This window comes from Gossypium arboreum, chromosome 2, assembly GCF_025698485.1.
Source record: "Gossypium arboreum isolate Shixiya-1 chromosome 2, ASM2569848v2, whole genome shotgun sequence".
Classification (NCBI taxonomy): domain Eukaryota; kingdom Viridiplantae; phylum Streptophyta; class Magnoliopsida; order Malvales; family Malvaceae; genus Gossypium; species Gossypium arboreum.
The window spans coordinates 96363778-96377168 of record NC_069071.1 but is presented as its reverse complement, the minus strand read 5'-3'; positions in this window follow the sequence as shown (position 1 = coordinate 96377168).

The following is a 13391-nucleotide window of genomic DNA, read 5'->3' as shown; positions in this document are numbered from 1 at the left end:
CTCTTCATGATTTTACAGACTTCCAAGCAAAGTTGCTAGGAATATTTTACGGAGTGAAGAAACAAAAGGGAAATAATACCTCACGAGTGCCATGTTCAACGACCCAAATTCTTCATCTAGCTAAGAACAATGGCAGCCACCACTTTCCCCGAACACTCCATCCTCAAAATCAGGCTCCACATCTATATAACAGGGAGTTTCACCTCCTTTCCTCTTATGATTTTCTTTATTTTGAATAATATATCTTTGTACATTGAGGGCAATGTACATCTTAAGTGTGTGTGGGGGGTGAACATGAAACCTAACTTTTTGCATTATTCTCAAATCCCTGAAGTTGGTCTTGTGCTTAAGTGGTTTTCTCATAATCTTGTTCGAATAAATTTTGATTGATCTATAATTATTGTTGGTTTGTCATGAATTAGACCATGGGAATTATGCATGATTATTTGATTATAGGACATTAGAGAATCGAGCATGATAAGTTGATATTTTGAGAACTAAAATTTTTTAGATTATTTTCCTAAATTGAGGTATTATCTTGAAATCTTAAGTATACAGGAATGACATCCAAAACCCAAATTTTTGGTGAGATTTTTGAGCCTTTTGAGCATATAGCTTTCTTTCTTGCTTACTTCTTTTGTGGTTTGAGTGAGTCAACATTGAACTGTTATTCTAGAACTTGCTTCGATTATACATATCGAGATCACACGTATGATTTGATATACTGATATGATAAAGGCACCTAGGATTTAACCCATTTACTCCAAAAAAAGCCTTCCCACATAATTAAACCCTTAGTGAAACCCCTTGAGCCTACTAACCCTTTTTCATTGATTAACCCTCATCATTAACCCATTAACCCATTATTGTTGAAATCCTCCTACTAAATTTGACCCTTTTTATCGAGATTGAATTTAATATTGTTCCTCGCTATGTTTACCATATTTTTTGTTACTGAATCATGAAGTATGATTTCTATATTGTATCGACTTGAGTTAAAAAAAAATCAGTATTATATTGTAATTCTCAGCAAGCTAAAGTTGTCATGAACTCATGTAAAATAGTTCTAGATATTTGTTTGTGGTTCAGTAATTAAGTTTTTGATAGTGGGGTAATATATTGAAATTATCTCGATTTTAACCTTTATCTCTTCAGCTTGTATCCATACCTGTAACCTAAACCCCGTTACAACCATGCAAAGACCTTTTGATTAGTGTATCATATCATTTACAAGTCGTGGATATTTGATTTTCATGCAAGCCTATGGTAATAACTTTCCATGTTAGATAATCGAGTGCTTAATCTTTAACCTTAAACACTTTGAGTGATTTGAGTGAATCTTTAGTGAGGATGTCATCTCTTGTATATTTAGGACTAAAGTTAATTGCTTAGAGGAAAGAGATTACCTATGATTTTATTATCAAAATATTCGATTTAGATTGTTTGAGGCTTTTAATGCCCCTATAGTTGAATTCTCACTGAATGATTTTCTGTGGAATAACTTGTAACATTATTAGTAATGATTATGTGATTGAGAAGAATGAATTCTAGAAGTAAATGAGATATTTGCTTGAGGAAAAGCAAATGCTTAAGTGTGGGGGTATTTGATAAACGCCAAATTATACATATCTATACCCTAAATACTTAGCATATTTATGGATGTTTATTACTAGATTTGTGGATTTTGGTGCTCTTAATATGGTTATTTCATATTTTGTACTCAGGAGAGCACCAAGAGTCAAAAAGAGTAAAAAACGAGCTAAAAAGGGACAAAAATGAACCAAATCGAGAAGATGACACGGCCTAAGCCTTGCCACACGGGCATCTCACATGCCCGTGGCCTTCGGTGGTGTCGACCAAGGTTTTCACGATTCACACGACCTAGCCATTGAGCCTACATGGCCGTGTGCAATGCAACGGATCGAACACAGCCTGGTAATCACGTCACACGGTCATGGCACAAGGGCGTGTCCCTTTTTCAAAGAGTTGTATTTTACACGGAAAAGGGTACTTAGGGAGGAAGAAAGCCAATCCAAAGCCTATCTAAACACCCTAAGTGTGACCTAGAAGGAGGCTGCTCTTTCCAGAACTTTTCTGGAATACAGAACCACACACTAGGAATTACTTGAAGAAAGCCAGACGATCCATCTCAAAAGCCGGAGCTACTCAAAGACTGAAGATATCTCTCAGAATTCCTTCAGAGGTTTTAGAGTTTTCTTTATGTTTTGTTATTTTCATACTCTTGAGATGTACTCTTATTTTATTATGAACTAAACCCCTTAGATACCTAAGGGGAATAAAACCTATGATGAATCTTGTTATTATTATCTGAACTGTATGATAAAACTTGATTTGTTCTTAATTATGTGTTCTTAATGCTTGAGTTAAAATTTCGGGTATTAATTCATGATTTAATGTGCTTATGCAAAGGAGGAATAGACCCTGCCTAAGAGTAGACTTAGCATAATTAAGCGGAGTTGATCAAATGCCTAGAAATAGGGTTATGAAATTTTGCCGGATTGGGGTGAAACCTCATATGGGAGTCCATAGAGTAGTTTACTGCTTCCCTAGGGGTTTTAATTATGAAAGAAATTTCGATTAATTCAACAGAGGGTTAGACGTTATTAGTCTCGAAAGGGATAATAACATAGGTTAGAGAGTCTAACAGATCAAGTTAAGTGATTAAATCGTCCGGTTCAGAGTCAGATAACAAGTGAAATCTAGGTGGATTCCTCCTTGGGTGTCGTCTTCATCAATTGCTTTTCTTCAAGTCTTTTTCCAAATTTTCTCTTTGTTTTAATTAATTAGTTAATTAGTTTAGATAATTAGTTTAATAAACACACCCTTTTATTTTTAGGTTAGATAATAAAAAGATAGTTATTACTAGTACTTTTGGTTCCCTTGGGTACGATATCCCGGTCTTGCCATTACTATACTATTATTCGATAGGTGCGCTTGCCTTTTCATCATGATAATAGTTAGTCTAGGTTTGATCTTCATTATAAATATTTATTACTTGTTACGAATCATGCGATCAGTACACAATTGCAACAAGTAATAATATGACAAGTAAATGTTGAGTTATCATACCCACAGGGACTGTGAAAAGAATTATTTATGAGCGCTATTTAAAACACTTTGGTTAAGAAAAATATTTTATTTGAAGAGGGTGATTAAAAACTAAGATTTTAAACTAAGTAAATTAAAGAATAAATCTCAAATGCACGATTTCAAAATATGATTTAATCAAGATGACATAATTGTGTTGATTTAATTACATTTCTTTAACTTAGAATTACGAAACTCATGCTTATGCTGTTACGAATAAATTCACGGCAACTCAGTAATTTGCTAACTTATAAACATATTCACCTACACAAATCCATTCATCTCTTAACATATCCCTATTTTATTTCAAACGATTAAACATATTTTAATAAGCAAACATATTATGGCACATACATACTTATTAAATTGAACTAATCTCTTGCATATCCCTATGTCAATTCAAACGATTAATTAAATCTAATAAGAACATAAAAGACTATGTGAGGTAATAAGGTATTCTGACCTTGAAATGGTTTAATCACAATAATCTTGCAAGTTATGCAAGGCAAGTGTATCGCCAGATACATTGCTAATTTAACCTTTAGCTACCTTAGAAGAATAAACATGTACTGATTAAGTATTGTGTCCCTTAATTACAATTTCAATCCGTTTAAATAATTAATTCATTAGTTACCTAACAATTGTAATGCAATAATAACTTAGTCATGATTTTACTTAATCAAGAGTTTTACCGAGGCTTATAACAGCATATACACAATTTTAATAATTTAAGCAGATGAAATGCAATCAAACCAACACAAAGTAAATTCAAGATAAATTGATTAAATTAACCATTCCAACAACATTCATAGATACGTTCATCATAATAACAAAAAAAATTAAAAAGATAGGGAACATGAATCAAATCTGGTGATTTTCGCGTGGCTTGACTAAGTTGCTCCGTCGTTGTTCCTTGTTGTCCTCACCGATCAAGGTTGCTATGAAAACTTCAATTTTTCACCAAAATGGCTGAAGAATAACCCTTTCCCAAGGGGAGAAATTGACACAGGAGAAAGGGATTTTGAAAGGGAAAATGAGAGGAGGAAGTGTGAGAGGAGAGAAGAAATGTGAATGAATTGAGGTGTGCCTTGAATGATCAGGCAATGGGGGATTTTATAGCTGAATGTTGCAGCTAAAATTTGCTAAAAATAGCAACCAAAGAGCCACCCCTTGGGCGGGCATCTATGTGACAAAGTTGATGGCTTCAACTTTGCTAAATATGGCTTGGGGCAAATCCATAAAGCCACTAATTGTAGAGGGGCTTGAATGCAACTTTGACAAGTCTTCAAGGGCTTCTTAACAAGCTTAATTAATCAGCTAATAAGCTGATTTGGGTCAGCATATGGACGGTTTTGAGCTGCCCAATCCTTGGCCGGTTCAGTTCAATCGGTTCGGTTCAATTAGACCATTTTTTTCATCATTAATTAATAATAATTTATTTAGCCCAAATTAAATTGGGTATAAATTAAAATTAATTATATTATGAATTAATACACATAATTGGACCATTTTAGGCTAGAAATTAATTCGTCTCGATACTTCAAATTGCTTCTCAGGTTTGTGCTTCTGGCAGTGTCTGCCGAGCCATTTTTTGCCCATTGTGCAAATCTGTCGAAAATAACCAAAATTCATCAAAAATAAGTATAAAATTAACTAAATTTCAACATGTTCATATTTTAAGTGCACTTTAATTATTTTATAAAAATTAATTATTTTTCGACAAGAATTTAACCGAATTCACATGAATTTAAGTTAAAAAGGGTATGAAAAAGTGTGTAAATTTTGTGTTTCCAAGTTTCTAATAGGTAAATGAATTAAGTAGATAAATAATGATGAAGTGGTGGACCGTATTAGTAAATAGAACATATTAGTTATAATGGGTGATGTTGGCTTGGTTATTTGGAAAATTTCATTAATTTTAAAGGTTATTTTGGTAATTAGTTAAAAAACTAAATTAGACAAAGATGAAAATCTATCATCTTTTTCATGTTTTTCATTTCTTTGGCCGAATGCCATTGTTGGGGGAACTCAAACCTTTAGTTTGTTTTTGAATCTTTGCATGTAAGCTATTTCTTATCTGTTTTTGGTGATTTTTATGTTTTTGAGTTCGTATTAGCTTAATCTAGCTAGCCCGGGTGTAAATTTGTAAGGTTGTTAAAGTTTGGGGACTTTCCATGATAGAGTTTGAATGTGTTTTGAATTTATTGATAGATTATTAAGTTTTGTTGTTAATTAGTCAAGTTTTGTCAAATGAAACTTTATGATTTTAAGGTTTATGGATTTATTTGTTAAAAGGGTAAAAATTCATGGTAATAAATGTGAAATTTTGCTAGATATGAGTTGTTTGAGACTAGTAAAAATCAACTATTATTCTGGTGACAAAAAAATTATGAAATTTTAGGTTAAAAGATTTGGGGATTTAATTTGATTATAAGATAAATTATTGGGGTAATTTAGTAATTTTACATTAATATGTAAATTAGTTTGAAATGGAAAATTGAGGTTATGGAATTAATTGTTTGAGTTAAATGACAATTTTGATTAATAGTTAAATTCGTTGATCATTAATCGGGTAAAAGAAAAGATCGTTGAGTAGACATAGTCGCGTATCCACAATTGTGGAATTTTGGTAAGTTAGTTTTATGTATATGCATGGTTATATTAAATTCCTTGTTAAGGGTTTAATCTTTCAGTTCTATTTTGTATTGTTATTAAAATTATGAATCGTAATGTATATTCGAATTAGGTGTTATTCAAGCTTAGTGCCTAGCTGGATTCGTGGTGGTGTTATTCAGGCTTAATGCCTAGCAGGCTTTGTGCCAGTGTTATTCAAGCTTAATGCTGGTGTTATTCAAGCTTAATGCCTAGCAAGCTTCGTGCCGATGTTATTCAGGCTTAGTGCCTAGTAGGCCTAGTGCTAGTGTTATTTAAGTTTAGCGCCTAGCAGGATTTGTGCTTGTGTACCAAGTTCTTTAGTCTATTGATGTTTTATTAAAATTTAAATTGAGATGTGAAGTAATTAGGTTAATTTTTGAACTTACTAAGCTATGTTAAGCTTATTAGGTTGATTTTATTTTGTAGGTCTCTTAGAATCATGTCGTCAGTTGGACCAGTTAGAGAGTTCACACACTATCATCCATACATTGGTAGTTATTTTGTGTTTTGTTTTAGGGTTTAGGGTTACACAGATTGTGTGTCTTTTAAGTTTCAGGTGCGGGTTTCACACGGTCTGGCACACAGCCTACGACATGACTGTATGTCCTAAAATAGTGATTTACACAATTTGAGACAAGGTCTGCAACACAGCCGTGCGGCTCTTTTTGAATATACACATGAGCTTGGACACAGCCGTATTGCCCTAATTAGTGAGTTACACGGTTTGAAAACACGAGCGTGTGTGTTAGGCACAAGACCATGTTTTGGCCATACGGGTTGGCTTGTGTCATATGGCTTGACCACACGGCAGTGTGACACTTGTTTCCAAAATTTTCAACTTTTTTCCAATTTTTCTAGTTTGTTTCAGATTGACCCCAGTATGTTTCCAAATTATGGTTTGGGATTAGTAAGCTTGGTTTAAGGCCAGTAAAAGCATGTTTGACTTAAATTGAATATGATTTGTTATTAATATTTACATAGAAATATAAATTGTAGGTAAGGTTAACTATTGGTAAATTCCTTATAATCTTAGTAATTAGTGAGTTAGGGGTGTTAAATTTAGTGGCATCAGATCTACGGTTTAGTCGGTTCTCGAATTGAACGTAGAATGTATTGAGTCTAGAAATAAATGCCACTTACTAACCGATGATACTATGATGACTCTTGATTATTATTTTTAAATGTTTTCATATAGATAAAAGATGTCATCCGGATCTAATCGAGCAGATTTTGACAAGGTAGAAAGTTTTATTCCAGCTACGGATGAGGGTAGTAATCGAAATGAGACAAAATTACAAGGGCTTAGAGATATGGCACTGAATGCTTTCCTCCGTATGATGCATGATATGTATGAGGCATATTTAAAGGTAAATTCAACAGCTCAACAACCTATTCCCCTTCATCCTCAAAGTTCGGCTCAACAAAATGTTTTGAGAATTACTATCGATAAAGTTAGAGAATATGGTGCCATGGATTTTATGGTAATGTGGGTGATGACCCAACCAAGGCTGAGTATTAGTTAGAGCATACTCAGAGGGTGTTCGATGAAATGTTATGTTCTCCAGAGGATTGTTTGCGGTGCACAGGGTCATTACTAAAAGAAGAGGCATTTCAGTGGTGGTCCACAAAAACATCAGTGGTATTGAAGGAAAGAGTCAATTGGGATTTCTTTAAATCTGAGTTCCATAAGAAGTATGTTAGTAAGCGATATCTAGAGTGAAAGAAGAAAGAATTTCTGGAACTGACCAAAGAAATAGAACCTTGGCTGAGTACGAGAGACAATTTGTGCAGCTAGCAAATATGCTCGTAAGATTGTACCTACGAAAGAAGACATGTGTGCATGTTTTGAAGACAGATTGAATGATGAAATCAAAATGTTAGTTGGAGCCATGGAGATTTATGAGTTTGTGATTCTGTCTAATCAGGCCCAAAAGATGGAAGAAACTTGTTCTAGCAAAAGACAAAATAAGGTGAAAACACGTAACTTTGGAAAACGCATTGGACCTAAAACTTTCTCTGGTATCCAATGATGTATTATTAGCACCATCAGAGTTCTCGGGAATGGATCATTTGAAGAAGAGTGGCATGAAAGTTCTAACTCCTTCAGTGGCTAGTACGGGCAGTGTGCAAAATACCAATAGGACAGAGTGTAAACAATGCGATCGATATTATTTTGGAGTATGCAGAGTTATTGACTGGACATTTTTATGTGTGGATCCCATGATCACGTTAAAAGGGATTGCCTGAATCGAAATGAAACTAGTAAATATCAAAATGCAAAATTTGTGACTACTACTACATGGGGTTGACATCATGGAAATAACAATTCAATTTGAGTTGACTGGAGTAGAGCTAAAGTCAAGTCGAATAGACCTGAAGCTAGAGCTCCTATTGAAACCTATGCTATTCGTGCACGAGAGGAGGCCTTGGCTCCCAACGTCATTGCTGGTACCTTTTTTGTAATATCCCGAAATAGGGCCTAGTCGGAATAGTGGTTTTGGGACCATAAATCCTATGTAAAAATATTTGTTTTATGATTATTTTGAGGTCTAGGATATGAAAACATGCTTGTTTAAAGTTTCATGAAGAAATTCTAAGTATAAGGTGTCCAATTGGTAATTAGGGACCCAATTGAATAAGTTGCAAAACTTGGGTTATAGAAGCAATTTGAATGAAATTTCTTTGAATTATTAATTAGAAGGTCTTAAAGAGTAATTTGCCCAATTTCTAAGTTTTTGGACAAAATGGACATGTATGAAAAATTTTGAAATGTTTGACATTGCCTACGCTAGCTATTGATGTAGCCCGAGACTTAAAATCTGAATCTTGTTTCCTACGATCTTGGTACGAATGTCTAGCTGATACATGAGAACGAGAGTAAGCGTCCTTGGATTTCTTAAACTGTGATGGAAATGACTTGCTCGCATGTGTCTTCCTTACATATCTAGTTTCTGCTTCGGTTTTCTCCTTTTCCTTGATTAATTCCTCGACTTTACAGTCCCGATCAACGAGTACTACAAAATCTTTCAACTCAAGGACACCCAATGACAGTCTAATGTCCTCATTAAGTCTGTCTTTGAACATTCTATAGATCTTGGCCTCGGAGGATACACACTCCCGAGCATACTTACTAAGTCGGACGAACTCTCTTTCATATTTAGTGACCATCATGTGGCCTTGTTTCAAGTCAAGGAATTCCTTACACTTTTGATCCATAAATCTTTCACTGATGTATTTCTTCCAGAATTCCTCTTGGCAGAATTCCTATGTGACATTTTCCTGAGGTACCACCGAAACTAACGTTTTCCACCAGTAGTATGCAGAGTTCCTCAACAAGGATATGACACACTTCAAGCATTCTTTGGAAGTGCAAGATAATTCATCGAGTACCCTGATGGTATTCTTAAGCCAGAATTTTACCCTTTCAAGGTCATTATCTTTATTAGCATGGAACTCCTCGGCTCCATGCTTCTGAATCTTATCCACTGGAGGTCTATTTCGCCTCTCAAGGTCCATACCCTAGGGTACTACGGGGACAGGTTGAGGGATAGGTGGGGGTGGAGAGGGTTGAGCATTCGGGTTCGCTCGGACGAACTCTGTGTACCACTCATTCATCATGTCGAGAAAGGCCTCTCGAGCCCCTTCTCCTCCTCCCTTGACTAATTGTGGGAGGTCGATTATCAGATGGCACCGCCCCTTCAGCTGGGGCCGGTGCATTACTTTCTATGTCGTCCGCCATAGTTCGATCGGGATCCTTTACTATATGAAAACACAATTTAAAATATCAGGATTCATCACACTATCACAATTTTTTTTATGGCATGTATAGCTAGACTCATACACACGCTACGTGTAATATCCTGATTTTGGGCCTAGTCGGAATAGTGGTTTCGTGACCACAAAATCCGAGATAGAAATAATTATTTTATGATTATTTTAAGGTCTATGATATGATTGCATGATTGTGTGAAAATTTCGTGAAGAAATTTTATGTATAAAGTGCCTAATTTGAAATTTGGGACTAAATTGAATAAATTGCAAAACTTGTGTTCTAGAAATATTTTGCATAAAATTGAATTAGATTATTAATTAGAGGTCCTTAAAGAGTAATTTTACCAATTTCTAAGTCTATGGACAAAAATTGGACATGGATGGAATTTTGGAAAGTTTAGTAGTAAGGGCATTTTGGTCATTTAGGGTAAAATGAATTAAAATACAAAATTAAAGCCAATTTTGCTCATCTTCAACCCCATGGCCGAATATAGCAAGGAGAAACCATGGCTAGGGTTTTCAAGCTTCCAAGCTCGATTGTAAGTTCGTTCTAGCCTCGTTTTAATGATTTTTACGTTTTTGGAGTCCCTTAGCTCGATTTAGCTTATGCTAGCAATAATTTAACCTAGGGTTTATATTTGGAAAAATATCCATAGGTGAAATTTGTGTATTTTGGTGTTTTATGATAGAATATGAAGTTTTAAATTATGTTAGACAACTTGTGCTACTCGGTTTTAAGTGAAAGCGAGCAAAAGGGCTTAATCGGTAAAAATACCTAATAGTCATAAGTACATGTTAGAGTGAGAATTTGATGTTGCCATAGAAGGAAAAATGATCAGCATGTCATAAAACATAAGAAAATAGGCTGAATTTTAATTTACGAGCTTTGGGGCAAAAGTGTAAATATGCAAAAGTTTAGGGGCAAAATTGTAATTTTTCCAAAATATGATTTTGGGTCAATTTGAATAATGTGAGTCCTAATTAGACTATATTTTAAATGATAGAGCAAGGAAAACTGAAATTGGGCTAAAATGGGGAAAATACCAAGTGGTGGGACGAAATGGTAAAAATAGCCATTTTAGCATACGAGGTAAGTTCATATGTAAATGTTGGTAACATAGTTATTATTTTAAATGTTTTAATGTTTTTAAATGATATGATAATTATTATGAAATATTATACTTGTGATAATTGTTTGATAATATGTCAAATTATGTGATATACTTGGAAAATGTGAAATACTACCGAGTATCGATATCGGCATTCCGTAGAAGATGGTTGAGACACATGATTGGGAAAAAGGTCCGTTGAACCTCGGGAATGGATTAGGATATAAGTGACATGTCACTGGGATATTTGAGCATCCGAACTCGTTGAGTTGAGTCCGAGTTCACTTATGGATGCGAGCGTCCAACTCGTTGAGTTGAGTCCGAGTTCGTGAGATGTAACTAGGCATCCGAACTCGTTGAGTTGAGTCCGAGTTCACTTATGGATCTGACGCCGAGCTCGTTGAGTTGAGTCCGAGTTCACTTATGGGCGGGTTACATGGTAGCATGGCTACATATGTGGCACTTATGTGCAAACTTTCCATGTATCCGAATTATATTCGATGTGTTCAACGGGTAAAGTTCTACTCAAATGGAGGAATACTCAAGATGAAAGGGACGTATTGGTAAGTGTTGTGAAATGGATAATTTGAACAGGTATGTACTTAACCCTCGGGTTGAAAACTCGATATAACAACAATATGGTAAGATGATAAATGAAAAGGTGATATGAATGTCTTGGTGATGATTATGCAAATGATGTTTTATGTTTGCTTATATGGTTATGTTACTTGCTATTTGCATGTGAGCTTACTAAGCATTTATGCTTACTCCCTCCTTTTCATTCCTTGTAGTGTTGACAAGCCAGCTCGGAAATCGGAAACGGTTGGAGGCACGCTCACACTATCCGTATACCATCTTGGCATAATGGCTTGTATATTTTGAGTATGGCATGTATAGCATTATAATCATTTTGTATATATGGTCTTATGATATGGTTATTGAGTTGTATGGAAATAGAAATGCTTGGTAATGATTAGCCATTGGAATGGCTAATCATGATCATATTTGGTATTATGTATGTCAAATTGCTAGCTAATCCATGGAAACCATGAAATAGGTAAAATTTACCATAAAATAGATTCAGACAGCAGCAGTGACGTGAGTTTAAAAAATCACTAAAAATAGTAGAAATGGAATTAAATAATGAATAAGTTATGGAATCGAAGCTTGATGAGTCTATTTTCATATGGAATAAGCGAAACAGGTATATGAGCTATATTTTATGAGATGTTTAAATTTTTGTGAAACAGGGCCAGAGCGATTTCTGGATCCCCTGTTCTGACTTTGGAAATTCACCATAAAATTTACAAAGATAATTAGAAGTCACGCTTTATATGTACAGATTCCTTATTGAGTCTAGTTTTATTAGAGACAAACAGCATAGTCATTGAATCTCTGTACAGGGATATATCTGATTCGTAATACACAGAGGTCAGAGTAGTTGAACCCTGAAACAGGGGAGACTTTAACTAATAAACTGTACTAATTGGCCCAACCAAAAATTCTAGAAAAAAATTAGTAGATATATATATGAGTCTAGTTTCAGGAAAAATTTACGGAATTGGATTTCGAGTTTCGTAACTCGAGATATGATTTTAAAGCGACTGTGATGCAGTTAGCCAGCTTGTCTGGAAATTTTAAAATGAATTGTATGATTTGTTTAATTAATGAATTAAGTTCGTTAACACCTTGTGTTCGACTCGGCAATGGTCTCGAGTGCACGGGTGTTACATTTAGTGGTATCGAGCAGGTTTAGTCGGTTCTCGGACTAACCTAGCATGTGTAAAAGTTTAGCTATACATGCCAGCGATGCGTGATAGTGTGATGTCTTCCGACGCGTATAAGTATCGTCTTATTTAGGCAGGTACTCTCCAACCGAAATTGTGCCGACCATGTTCAATGTTATGTGAAGATATTTGAGTAAAATTATGATTATGATAAGTCTCGGTTCAGAAAAGTATGAATAAAAGTTTATGATACATATGTGATAATATGTGAGATGAAAGTTCATGTTGTGATAAATATCCATATTTGCTTAATGCTCATACGATGTAGTGTATGTGGCTTACTTGATAAGATGAACGGAATAAATAGAAAGTAGTAGAGGTATGAATAAAGGTCATAATATCATAATACGGATGAAAATGTCCTTGTCTTGATTGGACGTTGAATGTTGATGAATGTTAATGATATACAATTTTTATGAGATAAAGGATTATAATGAAATGAACTTATCTATGTTAAATTGTTGGACTGAATTGTATGATTGTAATGATATGTACATGATGATGCACGAAATGAAAGTTGTGATTGTGATGCAAATATTTATGCTTGTTTGGCCTTATATAATGTCATGAGCATGAATTAATTTAATTAAATGAATGGATAAGTAAAGCTATCTAGAAAACATAGAATGTATGCATAAGTATATTGTCTAAATGGGACAATAGGAAAATTGGTGTAAGCCAACATGAATGAATGACATGATTTTGATGATGTTACTATGATGATGGAAGTTGTGTCATATGTGTATGTATAAGAAAGTCAAGTTAGAGGTCCTACAACCCCTCCCCCTTACCAAAGTGGTACTTATAATGGAATTTCATGAGATTTGTATTGAATAAGTTTCCTGTTGAAAACCCAAAGAGTTCAGTGATAGAATAATTATAAGTATGATCCGAGATTGAAAATGAGCTGATAAGTAAAGTCGAGCAGAAAGTATCTCGATTGATATAAAGATTATTGGAA